General features: G+C 50.8%; 1 protein-coding gene across 3 annotated transcripts in view; it reads left to right on the forward strand.

Annotated features, from left to right (window-relative positions):
* Positions 1–994: 994 nt before the first annotated feature.
* The window catches only part of CUEDC1 (CUE domain containing 1), an 88,474-nt gene continuing 62,511 nt past the window's right edge, over positions 995–26,957 (forward strand). Inside the window, exon 1 of one of the 3 annotated variants that reach the window (XM_055577544.1) lies at positions 995–1,109. The gene's annotated coding sequence lies outside the window, so the exon portion shown is untranslated. The remainder of the gene's footprint in view (positions 1,110–26,957) is intronic. The other 2 variants (XM_055577543.1, XM_055577545.1) reach the window with 2 other exon arrangements.

The following is a 26,957-nucleotide window of genomic DNA, read 5'->3' on the forward strand; positions in this document are numbered from 1 at the left end:
GGGAGTGGGGGTGCTGTTCTCTAAGATCTGCAAGTGGGTCTCTAAGGCAGGTTGTCCAGGAGGAGGTTGTGGGTCCTTGGCAAGCTGCCCCGGGGGCAGAACTGGAACTGCCCTTCATGGGTTTCAGGTCCCTTCCTTAGGTAGCGCCTCTTTGCAGCAGGATGCTTGGCACCTGACCAGCCCTACTCCCATCCCCCAATTAGGATGTGAAACTAAAACACGTGGAAAAATAAGAGCCAAAGCTGATTTCCCGTTTATGAAACAAGTTCTTCCCTGGGAGATCTTTTCAAAGTTCAGACACCCCTGAGGTGACCTGGTATGCTGGGGAGGAGGTGGGGAGATGGCTAGTGGTATCCAATGGTGTGAATGGGTAATAACTTTGATTTCTTGATCTCCTCTGATCTCAACCTTTTGTTTCCTCTCCTGAACCCTAATACTCCGGGGGCCCCCTCCTCTCCACTTCAGCTGTCCCAGGCCCCAGAGGCGCGGCCACACCCTCTGGGCAGCCCTGCTTTTAGGTCCCCCCACCCCCAGCTGAGGTCTCGGGTCTCCCGCCCCACCTTCTCCCGGGTGCGCCCTCCTGGTGCCGCTCCTGGAGCAGGGAGGCGCAAGACGCCCCGCGCGGCCTGGGGTACCGACGCTCCCCGATCGCGTCCTCCGGCCCTCCAGCCGGGAGTCCCCGTGGCTGCCGCGGGGGTCGGTCCCCCGGGGATCCGCCTCGTCTTTGCCCGGCCCCCACCCTCCAACCCCCCACCCTCAGCCTCTGCGATTGGCGTCGCTGGCGGCCCCCGACCCCGCTTCCCTCGCCTCTCCGAGGGGCCGGCCGCGGAGAGGGTCTGGGGACCGCGGCCCGGCCCGCGCCCCGCCCGCAGGCCCGCTCCTCCCCGCGCGGCCCCACTTGTGGCCTCGCGGCGGCCGCGCAGGGACAGCTGCATTTCGCGCCGCCCGCCGCTAGGAAGCCGGCCGCGCCTCGCTTTCCCCGCCTCCCGCGCCCCGGCCGCGCCGCCGCGCCGGGCCCGCCGCCGCCGCCGCGGGGCCGCGCCCCGCCCCCAGCCCCCGGCCCCTCCGGCCCCTCCGGCCCGCGGGGAGCGGACGCGCGCGGCTGCTCGGTAAGACCTCCTTCACTCCCGCCGGCGCCGCCCGGCCCGCGCGCGCCTCGGCCCCACCTTCCAGGCCCGCTCGCCGAGGCGCCGCCGCGAGGGTCGGGCGGGCGCGAGTTTGATTCCCGGGGCGGCCGCCGGGAGCCCGCGCCGCCCCAGCCTCGCGCGGCGGGTCCGGCTGCGCGTCCTTCCTGGGCCGCCGCTGCCGTCTCCCGGGCCGCGGGCGCGCGGGGCGCGCGGGGACCCGGGGGGCCGGGAGGGGAGCGCGCGAGGAGGCGGGTGGTCGCCGGCGGGCGGGCAGGCGGCGCGGGCAAGGTGGGCCAGGCCTCGGCGAGCCGGCGCCGCCCGGAGCCCCTTCCCCGGTCGCTGCCCCTTTTGTGTGGGCGCCCCTCCCCGCTTGGCCCGGGCCGGGGGGAGCCGGCTGCTTGGCGACGGCTGGCAGAGGGCTGGGGGGGGGGGTGGCGGGGGGCGCCTGCCGGGGCCTGAGCTCTTTTTAGGAAAAGGGGACGTGCGCTTCCTGCCCCTGCCGAGGTCGGCTTCGCTTTCTCTGGTCCCACCCGGTCCCCCGGGAGCTGCATCTCCCGCGGCTCGGCCAGGGAAAGTTCACCGGGCGCCGTCCCCGCCCCTCGGCCCCCGCCCCTCCGGCTCCCGGTGCCCCGGGCTCTAAGCTCCAGGGGGGTGGTGTTGGCGCTAATTCATCCTTTCCTCTCCGTTTGCGGCTTGCATTGTTCGTTTTACACCTAGCACGGGCTTGTCCGTTTCTTTTCCCTTTGAAAGAAGTTTTCGTTCCAAGAAATTTACACTGAAAGGAAATTCCTGGAGAGGAATCTGATGTCAGCGGAGGAAGCTTTTAGATTTTCTTCCTTTCGGTGAGAGTGGAGGGTGAGGGGGAACGACTGGGAATTTTTCAGCTGTCCTAGGGGTGACCTAGGAGACAGGACCACCTCCCTCCCCTCCTACCGCTCAGGCAGGAGCTTGCTGAGCACCGGGAGTAAGCCCTCCTGTTGGCTGGGCGTCCTGAGAACCCTGAGCTACCCGGTCCAGGAGAAAGGACTCAGGGAGGTGCCTGAGCTTCTCGTTCCTTTTCCTTGCCACGCATGCTCGTCTTGCCAGCCTGGGTGGGGCTGGCCAGGTGTGCCTGAAGGAGGTGAGGGACGCCAGGAGTTCTCAGAGAGGGAGTCATCTCACCATGAGATTTGGCGGCAAGGAATCAAGTGTGAAATGGGGCCCTCTCTGCTGTTGGCCGATGAGGTCTTTGGGACCTCTGTTTGCATGGAGGATGGCATCTCTGGGATGGAGAGAGAAACCTGGCTCAGGTCACCGGGAAGCTGGATGGTGTGTGTGGAGAGTTGACTTTGAACTCACCCCCACTCCTTCCCCAGTCCACCTACTGCAGCTAGAAGGGGCAGGAGGCAAGGGACCAGGAGTGGGGCCTCAGGCCTGGACACATCCTTAGATAGGAGAAAGACCTTGAGCAACTAGCATGACCCAGGGATGATAATATGGGGTGGGGGGGGCGTGGATTGGGGCCAGAGGTAGGGATCATGGGCCCCTTTGAGGATCTGGTGAAAGCTCTAACTCCCCTCTTCCTCCCTCTGGCACAGGCAGGTGGGCAGGGACACATTTTGTATGCAGTATCAGAGGGTCACTGTGCCCCTTGGAATTGGGACCCCTGTTAAGATCTCGAATCTGTGGTTCAGCCTAGGTGGTTTGGAACAGTTTCCTCTTTTGTGTTGAGTCAGTGAATAGTTCCAGGGTGTGAAGAGCAGATCTCTCAAGAGGGCTTTTCTCATGACCTTCCGATGCAACTTTGGGCTTGTGGCCATGGAGACCTGGAAACTCTGAACTGGATCCCAGCTCCTGACAGCGAGCCAGAGAATGGGGGCCAATGGGGTGGCCGTTCTCCAGGGGCTGATTTTGTTGCCTTTGTTGTGAGAAGGGCACTCCTGGGCACTAACTAGGCCAACGCCACAGAGCTGTTGAATTAGAGGTAAATATAGGGATTAGGGGCTTCCCTGGTGGCTCAACTGGTAAAGAATCTGCCTGCAATATGGGAGACCTGTGTTCGATCCCTGGGTTGGGAAGATCCCCTGGAGAAGGGATCAGTAACCCCCTCCGGGATTCTGGCCTGGAGAATTCCATGGACTATACAGTCCATGGGGTTGCAAAGGGTCGGACACAACTGAGCGATTTTCACTTTGACCTCCCTGGTGGCTCAGATGGTAAAGAGTCTGCCTGCAATGCAGGAGATCTGGGTTTGATCCCTGGGTTGGGAAGCTCCCCTGGAGAAGGAAATGGCAACCCACTCCAGGAAATGGCAACCCACTTGCCTGGAGAATCCCTTGGATGGAGAAGCCTGGTAGGCTACAGTCCATGGGATCACAAAGAGTCAGACACGACTGAGCGACTAAGCACAGCACAAAGGGGTTAGGGTGAGGGATGCTGTCACAACAAAATAGGAGTCAGGCGCTGTAAGAGTCCCAGCTCATTCTTGGGGCAGCGGGGTTGAGGTGGTGGAACATGCTTCAGTGGAGAGTGTAAGTGTGAAAGATGCTTCTCTTTTTTTTTTCTTTCACTTTTTGGTTGAGCCACTCAGCACGTGGGATCCTATATCCCTAGGGATCCACCCCACGCTCCATGGTGTCTTAACCACAAGACCGCCAGGGAAGTCCCAGGACACTCCTCCTTTTGAGGAGGCCTTTGTGCAGAGTTGTTCAAAGCCAGGATCAAGGTATTATAGGTTCCTTGTTGTTCAGTCGCTAAGTCAGGTCCAACTCTGAGACCCCATGGACTGCAGTACGCCAGGCTTCCCTGTCCTTCGCTATCTCCCAGAGTTTGCTCAAACTCATGTCGGGTTCCTTAGATCCTTATGGACGAGGGAAGAGGGGGCAAGCCAAAAGGAATGGCTGTCACCATCCCCAGTGTGTCCACGAGGAGACCAGGCCTGCCTTTTCTTTCTTAACCAAAGCTCACTGGGCCCTGGGCTGCTGCCCAAGGCTTGGTGGCATCACCCTTGTTGGGGGTCTGGAAGAGCCTTTAGCAGGGTCTGCCATCTGTGGCTTCTTTGCTTGGTATTGAGAAGCCCTCTTAGGTCCCAGTGGACCCAGACAATGGTAGTTCATGGAGACTTTTCTTTGACTAACAGACACAGTGTTGAGCAGATAGTAGCACTTAGACTTGTTTCTTCCTTCAGGGTTTCCTATCTGTACTTTGCCTTGATAGATTTCCCCTGATCCTGGCAATGAGCAGGATAGGCCGGAGTGTTCTAGAGCCTTGGGAGCAAGAATCTGCTTTGACTATGCAAGGTGCCCTGGAAGGAGGTGAAGCCTCTGTTTTTTTTTTTTTTTTTTTTTTGGCTTTTACACTTTCAGGAAGTGAGAACTGTAAAGGACCTGGGGGTGCTCTGGTCCAGCGGGCCGTCCCTAACTTGGGGCTTGACAGTTATTCTGTAGGGGTGGGCTGTAAGGGTCCTGTGGTGGTGACGAGAGGCTCCAGGACTTGTCTGCCTACCGCCACCGCGGCCGCCATAGGTTGGCGAGGATGCTGATTGTGCTGGCTCACTCAGTTCTCTGATGGCCTCTGCTTTCAGCCTCCCAGTGGGCCTCTGATGTGTCTGAACAGTGTAATAGATTCTGAATAATCCCCCTATTGCTCTTATCTTTAAAACAGGTCATAAATGACAGATACAGTAACAATGCCTGTCCACAAAAACTCCCTTTTCTTAAATTGTGAAATGCACTGAGGAATGACTGGTGGGATAAAAAGGCTCCAAATCTCTCTAACTTCCACCCCCAGGAGACAATCTGGCCACTTCGTGTCCATTTCTAGAATGGCTTTGTGGTTTACCGTGTAGGATCTAAAGTTACATACATTTTCCCCGTTGCACTCCGAGCTCTCCATCTTACTCTATGATTGTAGGTGCTTCAGTTTCTCAGCTTTAGAAAAAAATGAAAGGAGATAATATGCCAGACAAAGAGCAAGTCTTCTTTTAGAGTGGAAACTATTATTATCATTCTTCTTATTTCTGCACTTGGGTGCTAACGTTCCAAGGCATCTTATTATTAAGGAAGATCTTTGGTAAAAACTGTAGAGGCTGAGGCTGGCTTTTGGAGATGTGGGATGGAGTGGGGTGAGGCTTAAGTTCTGAGCAGAGGGGAACACACAATGGGGAGATGAGCCTGAAGTGTCAAGGGTGATGACAGAGAAGTATCATTGGGGGCAGAATGACTCAGCATTTGTAACCCTGCTGTGGAACTAACTCTCCTCCCTTTTCTTCGGAAAATTTCCCTTCTAAACTGGTGAAGGTGGGGTGGTGCGGCGGGGAGGATCATAATCAGCAGAGAGGGTTGGCTGACTTTTTAGATTACTGTTAACATTGATTCTGGAGGAAGGGGGTCTAGTGTGGGGGTGGGTAGGCTCAGTGACAGTCCAGAGTAGAAGCAGGTCGGGGTTTCTATGAAGCTGTAGGCTTGGGACACAATAATTCCAGCCTCACTGAACACTCACTATGGGTCAGACCCTTTCCCAAGTGCTTCTCATGTATCAGTTCATTTAATCCTCACAAGATCCTATGAAAGGTTAAATCTATATTTCAGTGAAGAAACGGAGACATAAGGAGGTTAAATACCACGTCCAAGATTGCATGGTTGGAGAGTGGCAGAGCCAGGATTTGAACCCAAGAGGCTTGGTTACAGAGCTTACATCTTTACAGAAAGTCTGAGAGAGACCCCTACTGAGCTGAGGGCTGAGAGGTGGGGATGGTGGGGTGGTGGGATTGGAGGGGTGACGTGCTCCGAGTGAAGGGCTGACAGTGCAACATTCAAGCATCGTTGGGATGTGCTGAGGGTTCAGCCTAGCACCGTTTACTGAGAACCACTGGCTGAGTGCCAGACACCCTCCTGGAACCTGAGCCTGGGTACAAAGGTCCCTAAGACATGACCCTGCCTTAGAGATGCCTGTAGTCTAGGTGGGGGGAACAAATATGTCAGCCTAGAACTTCAGTTGCCATGGCAAACGCTGCACTGAAATGAGTGCTGAAGAGACAGATGCTTTGGCAGCCAGAGGAGGAGCTGGACAGGGAGGGCTTCCTGCGGGAGGGGGCACTTGAGCTGAGTGAAGGTTAAAGGGGCTGTTGCCCCCAGCCTTTTGATCTGGTCAGAGTATATATCGCTCTCCCACTCTGTGAACTCTTCAGTAGAATCGAATTTTCTGGATGGATCCTGCAGCACCCTTGCCTTAGTTGGCTCCCTTGGTACCTTTGTGGTTTTTAATAGTCACCTCCTCTATTGCCTGAGTGAACATGCTGAAGAAAAAATAAAAATCTTGTCAGCGTTATCGCTCAGAACACAGTGATTCACTCTTGTCTCTCCATACTTAGAAGCAGGACCAGCGGCGAATGAATGTAAACTGCAGAGGAAGGACTTAAGTAAGATCTGAGGACAACATTCCAGATAGGATGTGAGGACAAGTGACTCACAGGAGCAGAGGGGAATGGCCATCCCCGAAGGTCTTTAGAAATGGGAGCAAGTTCCATTTGTCTTTGTGGTTTAAGAGGTTTCATCTGGAGACAGGAAGATGAAGTAGAGGCCCCTTGAGATCTGTGTCAGCTCAGCACAGGGAGGGGAAAACGAGCTGGAATTTTTGAGCTAGAATGTCGCTCAGATCTGGCCTAACCCCTCATTTTCCTATTAAAGTGACTGAAGAATGTCTGTCTCCTTAAGTGGGTCATTCATTAATGTGCCAAGACACAAACCACATCTGCCCATAGCTGGGTGCTGCCCTGCGTTGATCCCTGTCAGAGGGGGTGCACTCTGGGGGCACCCTGCAGCCCTACCGGATGGAGTCCATGCCTTGTGAAGAGGGCTGCAGGAACCCGCAAGCAGTTGACTGGCTGTTGGCTCTAGAGAAAAGCTTCAGCTCCTACTCAAAAAATGTTCTGAAAATGGCCCAGTGGGAGCTGGTGGTCATCTTATTCACTCCAGCATTCCTGCCTGGAGAATTCCATGGACAGAGGAGCCTGGTGAGCTACAGACTGTGGACTCGCAGAGTCGGACATGACTAAGTGACTGTTCACCCTCCTGGCCCAGCACCTAGAAGAGGCTTGGGCATACCTCTAGGGCCTTCAGTAAACTTGGTTGAATGAAGAGTAAATAGCAGACAATCCGAAAGTTATTCCTCTTTTACCAAACACTTCTTGGCTAGTGCGTTTACCTTTTCAATTCTGTGTTGCTTAAGCCAGCAACTGAGTCATTACACCATGCCCCCAGCGACAGAGAGAGGCACCCGAAGGTGTGCTGGGGGCAAGCATGATGAACAAAACAGTTCGGGATTTTTCTCAATGTGTATAATTCTTTTGAAACCGTATCAAGGGCGGACATTATGTTCATTGATGATGACTTGCCTTTTTTTGTTTGTTGTAGTTTGTTGTTCCCAGCCTGAAAGTAAAAAGGCTGCATTTTTCAAATTTAGGAAAAGCATGTGGTCTAGTTATCTAGGCTGCATTCAGCAAGATGGCTACAGAGATCACCAAATGAACAAGGCTTGCTCTCAGAAGAGAATCTGATTAAGGAGGAGCCAAACAGGACCCAGTGCTGGACAATGAATTTAGAATACTGAGTGGTGAAGTTTACTTCCTGGGGTGAATTTCAATGGACTTGTGCAAATTAAAGAAAAGCAGCAGCAGAAAACCCTATGGCGGGTCTCTTGCTTCTTCTTACCTATTCATTAAGGAAGCATTGAGTTCTAGAAGGCACCTGCACAACTCTTTATCCCTCCCCCCCACCATCCCCTACCCCCTCACCACCCCCCCCCCCCCCCCCCCGTCCCACCCCCGCAACCAGCGCTGTGAATCTGGAGCTCTGATGAGAAGATCCTCTGCGGTCATGTAGGGTGATCAGGCTTAGGAAATGATTTCACTTTGTTCAGGTCTGAGATTAGTTTCGGTTTCAGGCTGTACCAGGAGCTGAGAGAGAGAGAGCCTGAGCTAGAGCGAGCGAGAGGAGGAGGAGGCTGCTGGGAGAGCCTCGCCATTGGCTGCCACGAGTGGCAAGGTGGGCGGGCAGGGAACTCCTGCGCTGAGCAGGGAGAGGAGGAAGATGAATCAGAGATACAGTCAGGGGAGGCAGCCATTGAGCATCTCTGTGTCTATGGACCGGGCAGCAGCCTATGACTGTATCAGCAGGTGTGTGTAGGGCAAAAGCCTGCACAGTTACAGGACTTCTGAGCCAGGGCTGCGAGGTCGTAGGGAAGCTGTAAAACACAGACTACCTGGATGGAGTGGGTTTTGCATGAGCAGGTGCCGAGCTCGGAGGAAAGCCAGGCGTCAGTGTCCCACAAACCACCCCTGCCCCCCATCTTATACCCGTATCCTTACAACTTGTGTCCTCTTGCATTTGAGTTTCCCTTTTTAAAAAAATAAAGACAAATGAAGGTTTGAGAGCTGATAGTTGAGAACCTGCAGACTTTTGCGAGTTGGTGCATCCTTTAAGATGCTGCCTTCAAGCTGTCGTTTCTCGTTGAGACTGTTTGCGGCCAGTCTGGCGGTTTCACAGGGCATCATTATCTCAGAAAATCAGTGCCTTCCCTCCCCTGACTGGCTCTGGGTGCGGCAGACACAGATGTTTCATCCCACCCGAGCAGTGTTACAGCACCATTGCATTTTATTCCTCCAAGTCATAAATTCATTTTATTGCTAAAAGAGAGAAGCATTGAATTTTAAAGCCAGGAAGGATTTTGAAGATCATCCAGAATGCTCCTAGAGGAATTTGTGGTCCTGGGCCATTAAGCACCTTGAAAAAGAACTATAGTATGTAGTTAAAAACTCTGAGTCAGACTGCCTGTGTTTGAATCCACCTTTGCTAGTTGCTGCTGTGTTCTTGGGGCAAGTTAACTCAATTTCTGAGTCTTAGTTTCCTGAACCATACGATGGGAGTGATAATATCCCCTAATTGTTGCTGCTGCTGCTAAGTCACTTCAGTCGTGTCCGACTCTGTGCGACCCCGTTCGACCCCATAGACGGCAGCCCACCAGGCTCCCCCATCCCTGGGATTCTCTAGGCAAGAACACTGGAGTGGGTTGCCATTTCCTTCTCCAGTGCATGAAAGTGAAGTCATTCAGTCCTGTCCGACTCTTAGCGACCCCATGGACTGCAGCCTACCAGGCTCCTCCATCCATGGGATTTTCCAGGCAAGAGTACTGGAGTGAGGTGCCATTGCCTTCTCTGCTAATTGTTGCTGCTGCTGCTAAGTCACTTCAGTTGTGTCGGACTCTGTGCGACCCCATAGACAGCAGCCACCAGGCTCCCCCGTCCCTGGGATTCTCCAGGCAAGAACACTGGAGTGGGTTGCCATTTCCTTCTCCAGTGCATGAAAGTGGAAAGTGAAAGTGAAGTCTCTCAGTCGTGTCTGACTCTTAGCGACCCCATGACTGCAGCCCACCAGGCTCCTCCATCCATGGGACTTTACAGGCAAGAGTACTGGAGTGGGGTGCCATTGCCTTCTCCGGCTAATTGTTGCTAGTGAGGATCAAATACTCGTTAAGCCTTAGCACAGTGCTTGGCAAATCGTTAAGTTCTCAATAAATGTTAGCTACTACTAACATTTGTTATTATCCTTATTTCATGAAATCATATCATCATCAGTGGCTAGTTGCTGTTAGAGCCAGGGCTAGAGTGCTAAACTCTTTATAATACTAGTTTTCTCCAGCATAGCCATGCAATGATTTCATCACAGTCTTGAAACACACAAAGAGCATTGGTGAAAGTACTTGTGTAGAAATCTAATGCATAAACATTCATAAAAGAGCTGGAAGAAATGGGCTCAATCCATGTATTAGATATAGTTAGACTGTGGGCATGAGGGCATGTGTTTAACAAATAATCTGTGTCCACAAACACCCTTTATAGTGTTTAGAGGTTTCCTAAATCCCAGAATGGTTACCTCTGCTGGAAGGTTGGGGTGTTCTTCAATGTTTTTGTTGAACTCTCCTCAAATTGGAAACATCCATTTCAATGAGTTGTGATGGCAAGCAGGCTTTTGGGTGTAATGGAAATATTTCTGTAGCCTGGCTGCTGTTTATCAAGGGTGAAGACAGTGCATGTTTGTAAAAACTGTGGGCTTGGCAGAAGTCCACATGTCTTAGGCCAGGCCAGCACAAATGCCTTCCCAAATGATTTGCACTGACCTTTTTTGCAAATTGATGACAGCCTGGGAGCCTCCCAAGGGAGGCTGAAATATTGTTGAGGAAGGTGTCATCCTTGGCCTTGAGGGGTCTTTTGACACTTTTGATGCGGTGGCATAAGGCTGCTTTGGTATATTTTCTTGGAATATGAAAACAAATGGAAATTAATTTTGTTTGGCAAATCCTGCAACATTCCCTTGAGATATTGCCACTCTCTGGGGCTTACAGAATTGAAATCTGTTTTTGATGCTGATCCACGGGACTTCTTAAATTTCCGTGCCTGAGGGAGAGAGCTTGTTAGAGTGTGAAATTTGTGAGTATGTGATTCAGAGTCCAAGATGAGAGATCCAGTCTGAGCTCTGCTGTGTATGGACTGTCATTCTGAGCAGATCACTTAATTTCTTAGTTTGTACTTTTCTTGAGTTTAATCTGTTATTGTACCCACAACAACAAATGGGTTTTGAACACATCTGTTAACCAGAGCTGGTAATAATAGTCCCTATTGCACTAGATTGCACTAGATGGGGCTTCCCAGGTGGCGCTTGTGGTAAAGAACCCGCTTGCCAATACAGGAGATGTAAGAGACACAGGTTCCATCCCTGGGTTGGGAAGATCCCCTGGAGAAGGGCATGGCAACCCACTCCAGTATTCTTGCCTGGCGAATCCCCATGAACAGAGGAGCCTGGTGGGCTACAGTCCATAGGGTCGCATAGAGTTGGAACGACTGAAGCAACTTAGCATGCACACATGCATTGCATTGGTTGGCTGCTGCTGCTAAGTCGCTTCAGTCGTGTCCAACTCTGTGCAACCCCATAGACGGCAGCCCACCAGGCTCTGCTGTCCCTGGGATTCTCCAGGCAAGAACACTGGAGTGGGTTGCCATTTCCTTCTCCAATGCATGAAAGTGAAAAGTGAAAGTGAAGTCGCTCAGTCGTGTCCGACCCTCAGCGACCCCATGGACTGCAGCCTCCCAGGCTCCTCCATCCATGGGATTTTCCAGGCAAGAGTACTGGAGTGGGGTGCCATTGCCTTCTCCGATTAGTTGGCTGTGATAGTCTAACAATAATTACACTTTGGTTACCTACTTATCGCATGCCAGTCACCTCTCTCTGCATTTTAAGAGGATACATTTATTTACTCAGCCCATATGTGTACAGCAGTATTTACCACTTTCCAGATGAGGGGATGGAGACTCAGAGGGTTAGTCAACGTGCCCAAGGGCACACAGTCAGGTAATTGAGGAACTGGGGTCTAAACCCTGAAAGCCAGGCTGCTGATTCTGTAGACGGTGTTTCTAAGATGGCTTTGTTGTCGTGTAGTACTTCTTACTTTTCCACTGTTCCTCTTGTGGTTTGATGAGCCGAAGGAGGGATAAGCTGAGCCTGGAGGTAGATTAAGTGTACAGATCACAGTGTTGGAAAGAATGAGGAGATGGAGCATATGAGAGCTTTTTTTGGAGTTATAGGGAAACAGCTGTTTCTAAGTTTGGGACAGAGCCGAAGAGCACCGGCAGAGACAGAAGGACATTTTCTCGGTGGCTTTTTGCTCTCTGGTGTGAGGGGCTGCACTGTGGATTTAAGGGCCCCATGTCTCTTTGCTCTCCTATCACATTTTATTTGGAAGCCTGTCTTTCCATTCCAGCCCTCAGCCGTGACAGCTTCAGACACTGAGAAAACTGCCATAGATACGGATAGCAAATTCTTGAGACATGAAAGGCAAGGTGAAGGAGGGGCTTGTTAGTGGAAGTTCTTTGTTTTTGTATTTCTGTGAACCTCTATGGTGGTGACCCATGGAGTGGCTTGTGCTCAAAGGAGACAGAATTGAGAACTTGGTGACTTTCTTCTCATGAGTTGTCTTAATAAGAGAATGGATCATCCTATTAGCTTTCATCTTGGAAAAGAGAGCGGGTGCGAGTGGGTGTGATGGTATTTGACGGAAACCAGTGGCCTTCTGTGTGGGTCTCCCAGGGCAGAGCTGGGCCGACACAAAGGTCTTGGTGGCTCGAGCCAAGGGTGGGGGCCCCCGGGGGTTTTGGGAAGGGCTGCTGGCTTTGTGGCACTGCCACTTCCAGCCCTCTCCAGCCCTGAGAGGCTCTGGGGAAGGAATAGGCCTTATGAGAGAAATGGATTGGGGGTTGGGTGTGCATCAGTTTTCAATGGGGCTTCCCAGGTGGCTGAATAATAAAGAATCCACCTGCCAGTGTGGGAGACCTGGGTTTGATCCCTGGGTCGGGAAGATCCCCGGAGGAGGAGATGGCTACCCACTCCAGTATTCTTGCCTGGGGAATTCCATGGACAGAGGAGCCTGGGGGGCTATGGTCCATGAGGTCGCAAAGAGTTAGACGTGACTGAGTGTACACTCACACATTTTTAGATGGCAAACCACTTGTGAAACTCATACATAGCAGTGATAATTTTGAGGATACTAACATAAAAATTCATCCCATACAACTGGACAACGCAAAAAGAATTTTTGATCTTTAGGGATGTGAATGGCTACTCTGACTCCACCCCTTGAAGGGGGTGGGGCGAGGTCCTCCCTGTGTTAGTACCTGGTTCCCCTGGTACATTTTGGGGGACCTCTTGTTTTCTTCTAGAACTAGGAAAGGAAGCTTCCAGGTCCTGGAGTCACCCTCTTTGTCTCTGAGTTTGTGAGGAAGCTGGGGGGCACATCCTTCTCTGACCTACTCTCTGTGACCTTTCTGCGGACTCTCCTTTGGCTCATGAGCTGAGTCTGGGGTCCCCAGAGGAAGGCGAAGTCCACTTGGGAGGGAGGGATTGCAGGAAGACTCCCTCAGACCAGCCACCCAGTTTAGGGATAGTGACAGGATGGTTGTGTTTTCAGACTTCCTTTGACCTCATAGCACAGTTTACGCAGAGTGGTTGTGTTTCTCCACAAGGCCCCACTGCCCCTCTTTTGCCTCATTTTCCTTCCTTCCCCAGCCATCAGCAGCAGATACTTTTTAAAAAAGAAAATAGGCATTTGGCTGTGTTGGGTCTTGGTTGTGGCCTGCGGGGTCTTTCCTTGCAGTGCACTGATTCTCTAGTTATGGGGCATGGGCTCAGTTCCTCCGAGACATGTGGAATCTTCCCGGACCAGGGATCAAACCCACGACCCCTGCATTGCAAGGCAGAAGTCCCAGTACCTACTGTTCTAATGCTGCTCCTATGTGTAAGAGGATTTACTCGTGTCAAGCATTTCACTTCAGTTATTTAATTTAGTCCTGTACCAAACCTATACGCCAGGGATTATTGTCTTTTTAGATGGGGGAACTGAGGCTGAGGGCTAAGTAACTTGTCCAAGTAATAGCCACTTATTGTATGGGATGTGTTTTTTTTCTTTGTTTTATAGTTTATGATAAAAAGTTTCAAATATACTCAAACTTAGAGAAGCCAGTACAATACATTCCCATGGACCCATTACCAAACTTCTTCACTCCTTGTGGAGAAGCCCCCACTCTGGTGCTTCTGGGGCTGCAGCGTACAGCAGATACCTTTGTGTGAATTAGAAGAAAGGACCCTTTCTCCAGGGCTCACAACCTAGTAAGCTGAGCATAGGCTGGATTCACCCCAACTGCCCCTGCGGGTGGGCCCTCTGTGTAGTGAACAGCCCACATAACTGTATGCGATGGCTCTGCCTGCCTCACTTCTCTTCTCATCTAGCTTTTGACACAGAGAGTCAGAGTGATTTCTCTGGTTGGCCCTCAATTACAAGGGATGGGGGAAGAAAGCTCAGGTGTTGGGGACTTCTGGGGCTAGAATAAATTAAGCAGGGGAGTAATTCCAGAGGAGATACTCAGGCTGCAGAGGAAGGTGAGGGCAAATGAGCTGTGTCTTTTATTGCTCCGGTTTTTCTACCAGCCACCTGCTCTGTTGATGGCTCCTCCCCAATGCCTTCTCCCTTCTGTTCTGTGCCCAGGGCAAGGGAGGCACCTGTATGTGTCCACGTGGCTGGCAGGGGGGCAGTTGGTAGAGCCCAGGGTGTGAAAACCTGGTGTGGACTCAGTCTTGGCTGCCACCCTCCTGGAGTTGCTGGGATAAGCTGTTTTTGCCTTCTGGCAGCTTACCTTTTCTTGGGGCGCAGTTTAGCCAGTGGCCCAGGGGGAGGTCCTGCCGTCATGCCTGCAGAACTGCTCCTTTTAGTCCCAAAGTCTGGTCTATGGGCCAAAGCCTGGTCACCAGATAGGGGCCATCTTGAAGAGAGAAATTGGGTCTTTTTTTTTTTTTTTTAACTACTGTGCTCTTGTGAAGAGTTGACTCATTGGAAAAGACTGATGCTGGGAGGGATTGGGGGCAGGAGAAGGGGATGACAGAGGATGAAATGGCTGGATGGCATCACTGACTCGATGGACATGAAGTCTGGGTGAACTCTGGGAGTTGGTGATGGACAGGGAGGCCTGGCGTGCTGCGATTCATGGGGTCGCAGAGTCGGACACGACTGAGCGACTGAACTGAACTGAACTGTGCTCTTGGGTGTACCCGTTACAGTGTCTAGTCTTGGGGCTCTAGGAATATTTGTTAAACAAATGAATGTTAGACAATTCAAGCGTGCTGCAGACCAGAGTTATGTGCTGAAGAGCCCCGGTTGAATGTTTTATGTGTTTCAGTTGGGAGAGTAGCTGCACTATGCTGCAGTAATAAGCAAACTCTGACATTGCGGCGGCTTGACACAACTACGTTTCATTTGTGCTCATAGGAAGCCTGACGTGGGTTAGACACTCCTCCTCCCATCTGTAGTCATCATCTGGACATATGGGGTCATCACAGTTCCCCAGCCCCTGGCTTTTAACTGCCTTACCAAGGAACTGACACCTATTACCTCTATGCACATTTAATTGGTCAGAACTCACATGGCTCCAACCTAACTGTAAAGGAGGCTGGGAAGTGTAGAAGGGTAAAGGGTTGTCTTCATGGTTTCAAAGGAGAGGATTTTGTTTTTTTGTTGTTGTTGTTTTTTGATAGGTAAGAAGGGAATTTATTCAGATTCAGAGAGAAGCACACTCCACAGACAGAGTGTGGGCCATCACAGAAGTCGCGTGCTGCCTGTATTTCTTATCTCTGGTTTTAATCTATTAGAGTGCCTACAGCCTCATCAATTATCGTCAGTAGTCATATTTTTTTTAAAAACACTAACAAGCAGGGAATACCTGCCACTTTCTTTAATCCAGGGAAGAAGGCAACAGATGGCCGAAGGGGAGTCACATGGCAGGAATTTTAACCTCTCCTTTATTACATTTAATCTTGTGATAATCATTTAGTCACTCCACCTTTGTGAGACTCTTTCTTCATCTGCAAAAGGAGGATAATTATCCAACCCATCTGTTAGTTCAGACTCGACTGATTGCAAGTAACAGAAACCAACTTGAGCTATTTGAAGCCAAGGAGAATGTAAGAATCAAGGGCAGGAAATACCGCTGGCCTCCCTAGCCTGGAACTGCAGGATGCCACTGCTTCTGTGGATGTATGCTAGATGTCATGGGTCCTCAGCCCCCAGATATACCCATTTTCCTTCTAGAAACATCAGACTGGATTGTATTTCAGACCTTTGATTCAGATTCCTGAGAGAAGAATCTGATTGGTCCCTTACTGTCAGTTGTCTCCTGATGGTCCAATCAGTGATGGCCAGGAGCACATGGTCACATAGTACCACCTGGCTTGGGCCCTTTCCCCTGTGATGGTGGATGGGGGCAGCCCTCAAAAAAGGTGCTGATGCTTACCTGGTTCAAGGGTTGTTGAGCTGACTGGATGTCTGTAAGAGAGCTTTGAGAACTATTAATATAAAGTGCTGCATAAATATGAGCTGGCAGGGTGGTGTGTTAGGAGTCTTGGAGAGTGCACTGCCCTGAAGAGCGGTGGGAGAGATTATATTGCTGTGAGAGGGAATTTCAGTTTTGTTGGAGGCAGAGGAGCTGTTTGTTGGAAAGTCATGGAGCAGAGACTGAAGGAAGTGGACAGGACTAGCATGGTCCATTGCCTGGGTCAAGCTGTGTTTGTAAGCCGTTAGACCATAACATTGTAAAAGAAGGAGTACTCTGCGTGTATTTTCACCTCTGTAGTTGAAACTGCGATTGTGGTAATGATGTTAGTCCCCATTATGGCTCTCCCACTCTAGTGTTCTTGCCTGGAGAATCCCATGGACGGAGAAGCCTGGTAGGCTGCAGTCCATGGGGTCGCACAGAGTCGGACACGACTGAAGCAACTTAGCAGCAGCAGCAGCAGCAGCAGTCCTTGCCTGACACGGTCCCAGTGGGCTGACTATGAGCAAGTCATGTCACTTTCCCTGGGCTGAGTTAGTTCCACTCTTTGAAGATGTCCATGTAAGGTGGGGATTAAGGCACGAAGTCTGGAATGAGACGGTTGGGTCTGCATCCTTACCATTCCCTTGCTAGCTGTGTGACCTGGGGCCATTTCCTAACCTCCTCCAGTTTGTGTCCTCACTTGTAACAGGTGGATAATTATAGTACCTACCTTATGAGGTTATTGTGCCAGTTACATGAGATGAAAGCTCGGTAAAATATCAGCTAGTATGGTTAAGGGAAGCCAAAGCTGCCGGATGCCAGGGACCCGAGGCAAAACTGTGTGCTCGGTACTCTTGAGGCAGAGTGAACACGAGGCCTAAGGGGCGGGTGGGACGCTGGAGGGGCCTGGGGACCCACCACTAGAGGCAGTCTACGGGCTGACGCTCGCGGCTTTCCAACAATTCAGCTCCTCCCTGGAGACTGCGCCGCCCCGCCCGCGGCCCTCGGAGCCGCTTCTGGGCTGGCGGTCGGCTGGGTTCAGGAAGTTCAGCGGCCCCTTCCCTGCAGTCTTGGGGGATCCTGGGTCTCAAACCAGAGCCAGGTTTAAGATTAAACTGCTTCCCGTGGTGAAACGGGAGTTTCACCTCTTCAAAAAAATAAATGAAGAAACCCCCAGACCACAGGACAGTTTGAGGGCTGAATTATTCAGACGCCCGGCTGGCTCCTCGGGACGCGGGGGCCGGGGGAACGAGGGCCGGCGCGCGCCCTCAGGCTGCGTCCCTGCGCCGCCCGCACGGCAGCCCCAGGCCGCGGGTCCCGGCGCGGCGACTGTGAGGGCCACGCAGCGGGGCCCGCGGCCCGAGCCAGGGCGAGGAGGCAGGGCCGGAGGGAGGCAGGGCGGGCCGTCGCCACTTTCGCCCCCTCAGGACGGCGTCTTCTGACCGGAGGAGCGTCGCGCTCCCGGCGGCTGAGGGGCGCAGGGGACGGGCGGGGCCCAGCGAGGAGGGTCGGGCCGGGTGTCCGGGCGCCGCGCCGCCTCCCCGCCGGAGCGCCGTGGCCATGGCAACCCGGCCAGCCGCGGCCGCGCGGGCTTTCAAAGGCGGCCTTGTTCCCGGCTGGGGGCCCTCCAGGCCCGGGCAGGGAGGGGCCGCGCGGAGGGGCGGCCTGCGGCGGAGGAAGTGCCGCCCCGCGGCCCCCTCCCTCCCCGGCTCGTTTCCTGAAGGCCCGGGTTTCCACAGCTCCTTCTGGTGAATGAAGAGAAACCTCAGCAGGAGGATGTGTTCAGGCGACAGTGTGTGTGTGTTTCTGTGTGTAACTGAGAGGAGGTAAGAAAGCTTGGGGCGGGGATCACTATCTTGCTGGCCTCCTAGAATGAAGAGTCTGGTGCCCTAGACAGATTTTAGCTAGCCAGTGCCACCTGAAGCAGCTCTTTAAGACTCACTCATCCTTTTGGCAATGAATATCAAAGGAGAGAATATCAGAGAAAATACTAAGTCACGCATTGCTGCTGCTGCTGCTGCTAAGTCGCTTCAGTCGTGTCCGACTCTGTGCGACCCCATAGACGGCAGCCCACCAGGCTCCTCTGTCCCTGGGATTCTCCAGGCAAGAACACTGGAGTGGGTTGCCATTTCCTTCTCCAATGCATAAAAGTGAAAAGTGAAAGTGAAGTCGCTCAGTCATGTCCGACTCCTAGCGACCCCATGGGCTGCGGCCAACCACGGTCCTCCGTCCATGGGATTTTCCAGGCAAGAGTACTGGAGTGGGGGCCATTGCCTTCTCCAAGTCACTCCAGTAGATGCTACTGGAGATCAGTGGAGAAATAACTCCAGAAAGAATGAAGGGATGGAGCCAAAGTAAAAACAATACCCAGCTGTGGATGTGACTGGTGATAGAAGCAAGGTCCGATGTTTAGAGCAATATTGCATAGGAACCTGGAATGTCAGGTCCATGAATCAAGGCAAATTGAAAGTGGTCAAACAGGAGATGGCAAGAGTGAATGTCGACATTCTAGCACTCAACGAACTGAAATGGACTGGAATGGGTGAATTTAACTCAGATGACCATTATATCTACTACTGCGGGCAGGAATCCCTCAGAAGAAATGGAGTGGCCATCATGGTCAACAAAAGAGTCCGAAATGCAGTACTTGGATGCAATCTCAAAAACAACAGAATGATCTCTGTTCGTTTCCAAGGCAAACCATTCAATATCACAGTAATCCAAGTCTATGCCCCAACCAGTAACGCTGAAGAAGCTGAAATTGAACGGTTCTATGAAGACCTACAAGACCTTTTAGAACTAACACCCAAAAAAGATGTCCTTTTCATTATAGGGGACTGGAATGCAAAAGTAGGAAGTCAAGAAACACCTGGAGTAACAGGCAAATTTGGCCTTGGAATACGGAATGAAGCAGGGCAAAGACTACTAGAGTTTTGCCAAGAAAATGCACTGGTCATAGCAAACACCCTCTTCCAACAACACAAGAGAAGACTCTATACATGGACATCACCAGATGGTCAACACCGAAATCAGATTGGTTATATTCTTTGCAGCCAAAGATGGAGAAGCTCTATACAGTCAGCAAAAACAAGACCAGGAGCTGACTGTGGCTCAGATCATGAACTCCTTATTGCCAAATTCAGACTTAAGTTGAAGAAAGTAGGGAAAACCACTAGACCATTCAGGTATGACCTAAATCAAATCCCTTATGATTATACAGTGGAAGTGAGAAATAGATTTAAGGGCCTAGATCTGATACATAGAGTGCCTGATGAACTATGGAATGAGGTTTGTGACATTGTACAGGAGACAGGGATCAAGACCATCCCCATGGAAAAGAAATGCAAAAAAGCAAAATGGCTGTCTGGGGAGGCCTTACAAATAGCTGTGAAAAGAAGAGAAGTGAAAAGCAAAGGAGAAAATGAAAGATATAAGCATCTGAATGCAGCGTTCCAAAGAATAGCAAGAAGAGATAAGAAAGCCTTCTTCAGCGATCAATGCAAATAGAGGAAAACAACAGAATGGGAAAGACTAGGGATCTCTCCAAGAAAATCAGAGATACCAAAGGAATATTTCATGCAAAGATGAGCTCGATAAAGGACAGAAATGGTATGGACCTAAAAAAAAAAAAAAAATGGTATGGACCTAACAGAAGCAGAAGATATTAAGAAAAGATGGCAAGAATACACAGAAGAACTGTACAAAAAAGATCTTCACGACCCAGATAATCATGATGGTGTGATCACTGACCTAGAGCCAGACATCCTGGAATGTGAAGTCAAGTGGGCCTTAGAAAGCATCACTACGAACAAAGCTAGTGGAGGTGATGGAATTCCAGTTGAGCTCTTTCAAATCCTGAAAGACGATGCTGTGAAAGTGCTGCACTCAATATGCCAGCAAATTTGGAAAACTCAGCAGTGGCCACAGGACTGGAAAAGGTCAGTTTTCATTCCAATCCCAAAGAAAGGCAATGCCAAAGAATGCTCAAACTACCACACAATTGCACTCATCTCACACGCTAGTAAAGTAATTCTCAAAATTCTCCAAGCCAGGCTTCAGCAATTTGTGAACCGTGAACCTGATGTTCAAGCTGGTTTTAGAAAAGGCAGAGGAACCAGAGATCAAATTGCCAACATCCGCTGGATCATGGAAAAAGCAAGAGAGTTCCAGAAAAACATCTATTTCTGCTTTATTGACTATGCCAAAGCCTTTGACTGTGTGGATCACAATAAACTGTGGGAAATTCTGAAAGAGATGGGAATACCAGACCACCTGATCTGCCTCTTGAGAAATTTGTATGCAGGTCAGGAAGCAACAGTTAGAACTGGACATGGAACAACAGACTGGTTCCAAATAGGAAAAGGAGTTCGTCAAGGCTGTATATTGTCACCCTGTTTATTTAACTTATATGCAGAGTACATCATGAGAAACGCTGGACTGGAAGAAACACAAGCTGGAATCAAGATTGCTGGGAGAAATATCAATAACCTCACATATGCAGATGACACCACCCTTATGGCAGAAAGTGAAGAGGAACTCAAAAGCCTCTTGATGAAAGTGAAAGTGGAGAGTGAAAAAGTAGGCTTAAAGCTCAACATTCAGAAAATGAAGATCATGGCATCTGGTCCCATCACTTCATGGGAAATAGATGGGGAAACAGTGGAAACAGTGTCAGACTTTATTTTTCTGGGCTCCAAAATCACTACAGATGGTGACCGCAGCCATGAAATTAAAAGACGCTTACTCCTTGCAAGGAAAGTTATGACCAACCTAGATAGCATATTCAAAAGCAGAGACATTACTTTGCCAACAAAGGTCTGGCTAGTCAAGGCTGTGGTTTTTCCTGTGGTCATGTATGGATGTGAGAGTTGGACTGTGAAGAAGCCTGAGTGCCGAAGAATTGATGCTTTTGAACTGTGGTGTTGGAGAAGACTCTTGAGAGTCCCTTGGACTGCAAGGAGATCCAACCAGTCCATTCTGAAGGAGACCAGCCCTGGGATTTCTTTGGAAGGAATGATGCTAAAGCTGAAACTCCAGTACTTTGGCCACCTCATGTGAAGAGTTGACTCATTGGAAAAGACTCTGATGCTGGGAGGGATTGGGGGCAGGAGGAGAAAGGGACGACAGAGGATGAGATGGCTGGATGGCATCACTGACTTGATGGATGTGAGTCTGAGTGAACTCCGGGAGTTGGTGATGGACAGGGAGGCCTGGCGTGCTGTGATTCATGGGGTCGCAAAGAGTCGGACACGACTGAGCGACTGATCTGATCTAACCACATGGCAATTTACATCCTTATGTATTAGCAAGTGAATTTTAGTGAGAAATCTGATGTTGAGAGCTCGAATAGCCTTTGCTGTTTTGAGGGGAAGCGTGGCCCCTGGGATTTCCCACCCTTTGTTTAGTCTTTAGTGTTGAAAGTGAAAGTGTTAGTCCTTTAGCTGTATGGGACTCTTTGTGACCCCCCTGGACTGTAGTCCGCCAGGGTCTTCTGTCCATGGAATTACTCAGGCAAGAATACTGGATGGCTTGCCATTCCCTTCTCCAGGGGATCTTCCCCACCCAGGGATCGAATCCTTGTCTCCTGCATTGCCGGCAGATACTACTGACTGACCTACCAGGGAAGCCCAAGTATAAAAATTGGGAAGGATGGCATGTCTGCTCTCTAAGCAGCTTGTGAGTGACGAATGCATTTCCACTTCGGGCTGCTAGGGGTTAAGAGCCAGATCTTCTTCCTTGACACCTTATCGCTCTTTGGCTTTCTCTGAAGAGGTGTCCTGCAGGGGTAGCCTCAGGTGTGGGGAGTTTGGAAGGCAGGACATGAACTTGACTGCATCCCGTCAACACTGGCCACACCACTGTCAATCAGTTCTCCAGATCCTCCTGGGGAACCCTTGAAGCAAGGTGTGGGGAAAGATTCTTGCCTTTGGGTCTCAGAAAAAGGCTAGGCCTGAGTTTAATTCCAAGTCATGATCAGCCCGAGGGAAGCAGCACTGTCAGGTAGACTGGATTTTCTACTGTTGCGGCTGTGCCTTGGCCTCCTGCCTTCCATTCTGGCCAAGAAAGGTGGAGAGGGTCAATAAACTTGAGTACACATAGGCGGGCATCCTGGCCATTTAGCAAAGGGTCCTCACACCCAAGCAAAAGCATGGAGGGGGGGCTCCTTCAGAGGTTGGGGACTGAGACCAAAGTCAGTCAGACCGGACTCTCATTGACCCCCGCCTCTGTCCCCTCCCACTCGTGAAGCTTGGAAGATTGTGTTAGTAGATTATTCTTGTCATATACAGTTGAATCTGGGAGAGATGGTGCTACTTCATCTAGTGGGGATGGAGAAGGCTCAAGAACTTTCCAAACTCTTCTGATTAGCATGAAATAGGTGCTGCATGGAGCATTGTCTAGAAATTTCCGAAGAGAGGGGAAAAAAAAAATGTAGTTCATGCTTCTGGAGAAATTCCGTCTAGTGGATGAACCAACCAGCACGTTAAAGGAACATAAAGGGCCTATAAAGTGATAGACATTCTTGTTTACTTGTAGAATCTTAGACCAGAATTAGAATGTGTGTGAGGTGGGCCCAGGCACAGGTGAGTCAGAAGCTCCCCAGGTGTTTCTTACACACAGCCAGGGTTTCAGGCCATCCCCCAGTGCAGTGTTCACAAACGGGGATGGTTTTGTCCCCCTGGAAGACATTGGCAGTGTCTGGAGATGTTTTTGGCTGTCACAAGCACTGACGGGAGTGAGAGCATCTTGTAGGGAAGTAGCACACAGCAGGGTTTGGAGGTAGGAGAATGTGGTTTGGGTTTGCAAAGAAGAAAGCGGTTCGTGGTTTCAGAGAGTCCGCTGAGATCCGGAGTTGGTTTTTCAGCCTGATTCTCCCCAGTGTGGGTTGTGTCTTGTCCAGGCACTTTTGCTTCAGACATCAAGCCCCTCTGGCTGTGTTTGCTGTGCGTGTCAGTAACCCTCAGGCCCTGTTGTGAGGGAGGTGAAGGAGCTGGTGTCAGGTACCATCAGCCTCAAGGGCCCAGCCCCACCCTGGGGACTGCCTTTCCCTGAGTCCATGCGTGAGGGAAAGCTGCTGCGCAGAAGCTCGCCTTCCTCTGGCTCCAGGAACAGGCTCTTTGCCTGAGTTAATGGCGTCATGGCCCCATTGGTCATTTATTCCCTACCTCTTAGAAAAGGGTGAGCCCATCGTGGGCCAGGCTCGTGGCAGTTGGTCCAAATACATTTTTGAATGAAAGAGTGTATCCCTAATGAGTGGGAGATCTGAACCTTTTATTGTGATTTGCCCGGTTAATAAGTATGCCTTGGGCCATAAGTTGAGATAGGAGATGCAGAGTGGTAATAAGGAGGACAGTCCAGGGAATTGGACAGGGAACCTGAAGCAAGTGGGAACTTCCCATTTCCCTCTGGAGTGGCCACTGAGGAGCCATTTCTGCCCTCTGAGGTGACCCAAAAGTGCATGTGTGGTGATCCTCCCAGGGCCCCACTGTCCAAGATCCACCCACAGGGTGGGACGAGCAGAGCCAAGGCAGGAAGCACAGTTGTCTCTGTGTATGCGTGTGTGTGTGTGAGCTTCTTTTGCTTAACGTGATCTTCTTGAAATTCATCCATGTTGCTGTATGTATAAAGTGTGTGTGTGTGTTCTCTTTTATTGCTGACTAGTCGTCTTCCATTGAATTGGGAATCCATAATTTCTTTTCTTTTTAAAGACAGGAAGAGCACCTCAAAGAGAAATAGACTTCTCTGAAAAAGCCTGAAATGTTCTTTTTCAGCATCTGTGAGTTTATGTGTTTATTTATGGGCTGAGCTAGGTCTTAGTTGCTGTGTGGGCTTTGCTCTGGTTGCCGTACAAAGGCTTCTCACCGTGGTGGCTTCGCTTGTGGTGGAGCCCTGGCTCTGCGGCATGCGGGCTTCAGTAATAGCCGCACTCAGGCTCAGGAGTTACCATTTCCAGGCCCCAGAGCACAGGCTCAGTAGTTGTGGCCCGTGGGCTTAGTTGCTCCTCGGAATGTGGGATCTTCCTGGTCCAGGGATTGAATGCGTGTCTCCTACATCAGCATGAGGATTCTTTACCACCGAGCCACCAGGGAAGCCCCAGGAAGCACAGTTTAATCAGAATACCTCCTCTTCTCTGGTCTGGTTATAGGTAGCAAATGCTTCAGAGCTGCTTTTCTCTGCCTTTGAGGCCTTGTTTCTGCAACTCAGGAGAAAAGGGCCCCTGATGTCCCAGGCTCAGGCTAGGGTGGGGAAGGTGTGTTTCCGAGGTTGCCTATGATAGGAGCCTGGCCCCATGCAGGGCGTCCCGCCCTCTCACAGCCTGCCCCAGAGGGTGTGCCTGTTCTTGGGCCCATTGCTGGGTTCTGGCAGGCTTTGTCCGGTGGAGCTCCCAGTTCCACCTTATCTGTTCCTGAGTGATGTACAATTGGAACCTTGCTCCTTGATGTCAGGTCCCCAGACCAGCAATACCCATGCCTCCTGGTTAGAAATGGAGAGTCTTGGGCCCCACTTGAACTGCCCACATCAGCCTGCATTTTAACAAGATGCCCAGGTGATGTGTGGGCATGTAAGAGCCTGAGGAGTGCCTGCTAGAAGACTGTTCTGCGAGGAGGCACCTGGGAGAGTGTCCTCTTTTGGGCAGCATAGGTGCTGTGTTTGTAGAGGGCTTTAGGACAGTATTTCTCAAACTGAGGTGAAGGACCGGTGGCTTATTTCGTTCATCTGGGGACGGATATGTGCCCCAATGAGCACGACCATCACAAGTCTGACATGTCGGGGCTGGTCTGTACGCTTTCTCTATTCAGAGAGACAAGTCTGCCGTCACATGCTTGAGTGTGTAACTATCAAACTTCTGGAACTTCTCTAAAGCCTTCTTTAGTCTCTCTTCCTGTACTTATCTCCCCAAAGACCTACAACTAACAGTTTGGGTTGCAGATCTGCTTTAAGTGATCTTGGTCTCAGGTCCCATCTTCAGGGTCAGACAGACTTGAATCCTGGTTCTGTTACTTCCTCGCTGTGTGTTTTGGGGCAGCTGTTTAACCTCTCTGAGTCTTAATTTTGTCGTCTGTAAGTCAGAGATAATAATCCCCATGCCTCATAGGGTTGGAGTTAGGATTAAATGAGAAAGCGTGGGTGAAGCATGGAATGCATACTTGATAACGTGCTGTCCTGTGCTTAGTCGCTCAGTCGTGTCTGACCTTTGTGACCCCATGGACTGTAGCCCCCCAGGCTCCTCTGTTCCTGGGGATTCTCCAGGCAAGAATACTGGAGTGAGTTGCAGTTGCCATGCCCTCCTCCAGGAAATCTTCTCAACCCAGGGATCAAACCCAGGTCTTCCGCCCTGCAGGTGGAATCTTTACCGTCTGAGCCACTAGTGAAGCCAAAGAATACTGGAGTGGGTTGCCATCTCTTCCTCAAGGGAATGTTCCCAAACCAGAGATTGAACCCAGGTCTCCCGCATTGCAGGCAGATTCTTTACCATCTGAGCCACCAGGGAAGCCCAAGAATACTGGAGTGGGTAACCTATCCTTTCTCCAGGGGATCTTTCCTACCCAGGAATTGAACCAGGGTCTCTGCATTGCAGGCGGTTTCTTTACGAGCTGAGCTACCAGGGGAGCTCATGCTTGATAATATTGGCTGTCAAATGTGGGCAACAGCACCATTGTTATTGGTTGCTATCTTGGACCAATAAATGAGGACAGTGGCCCCAGTTAAGGGGTACCATTGGTTTTAAAAATATTTATTTATTTTATTTGGCTGTGCTGGGCCATTATTTGTGGTATGCAGGATCTTTTTAGCTGCAGCATGTGGGATCTAGTTCCCAGCCCAAGGATGGAACCTGGGCCCCCTGCATCAGAAGTGTGGAGTCTTAGCCACTGGACTACCAGGAAAGTCCTTGGATACCATTGTTTTTATGAATAGATAGACAGTGGTCTTTACATGTGTAGCAAATTCGTTTGGAACAGAAACTTTCTTCCCCCTGTGAATTTCTGATAGACTGCTGGTAATGTGTTTTCCGCTATGTGAACTCAAGCAAGACTTGGGACAATGCTGGAACTTGTTTTTCAGCGACTGAAAGAAGTAAAAAAATGCTAGGTAGGAAATCCCTTTCATCCGCAGGGCCGGTCTGTTCACCTGTCATTCTCCTCCCCCACAATGTGTCTCTTGGATACTCTCTTCCAAGCAGGCCAAGGGGATTTTCAGTGCTGAGTTGCCTAAAGCTAAACTGCCAGCACATCGTCTATTTCTGGAGAAATTTAGCTTCTCTCTTGGCTGTTTCATTAGCATGTAAGGAAGTGAAGTGAAAAAGTAGAGGACTCAAGTTAAAAGATCTGTGTCCTGGAGTCAACTTAGCAAATCACTGCTTGAGGTATCACCTCATTGGCCCACATTTGTTAACCTCTTTTTGGGTTCCAGACCCCTTTTATAATCTAAAGAGAACTTTGACACCCACCTTTACCCTGAAAAGTGCATTCACACCCAAACACATTAAGTTGTGCATTTTATGTTCTGTGGTTGGGGGGGAGGTTCATGGACCTCATGGAAACCTCAAGGATCCTTGGCTAAGCAGCTCCACAAGGCTCATTTCTCATGAACTAGAATATCCAAGTGGCAGGTTTTGGAGTCAGAGTGCAGGAGTCTGAATCATTCCTCTGCTGCTTGCTGCCTTGTTGAGCTTGGGTGAGTTCATTATCTCCTCTAAACCTCAGTTTCCCCATCTGTGAAGTCAGGACAAGAACAGTACTTACCTCACTGGGTAGTTGTGAAACTAGATGAGGTAGTACTTGGCAGATGTCTGTGTTGCGTAATTAGTGTTTGGCCTACAGAATGGCCCACTGCCCCCTGGAGGAATCCCCCCTTGGTGGCAAGAACTTGTGCCATCCTCGTTTGAGAGCAAACAGAGAGACCATGAGGTTTTCCTTGGGATGGGTGGGGAGTGGCTTCTCGAC

Source organism: Bubalus kerabau, chromosome 4 (assembly GCF_029407905.1).
Source record: "Bubalus kerabau isolate K-KA32 ecotype Philippines breed swamp buffalo chromosome 4, PCC_UOA_SB_1v2, whole genome shotgun sequence".
Lineage (NCBI taxonomy): Eukaryota > Metazoa > Chordata > Mammalia > Artiodactyla > Bovidae > Bubalus > Bubalus kerabau.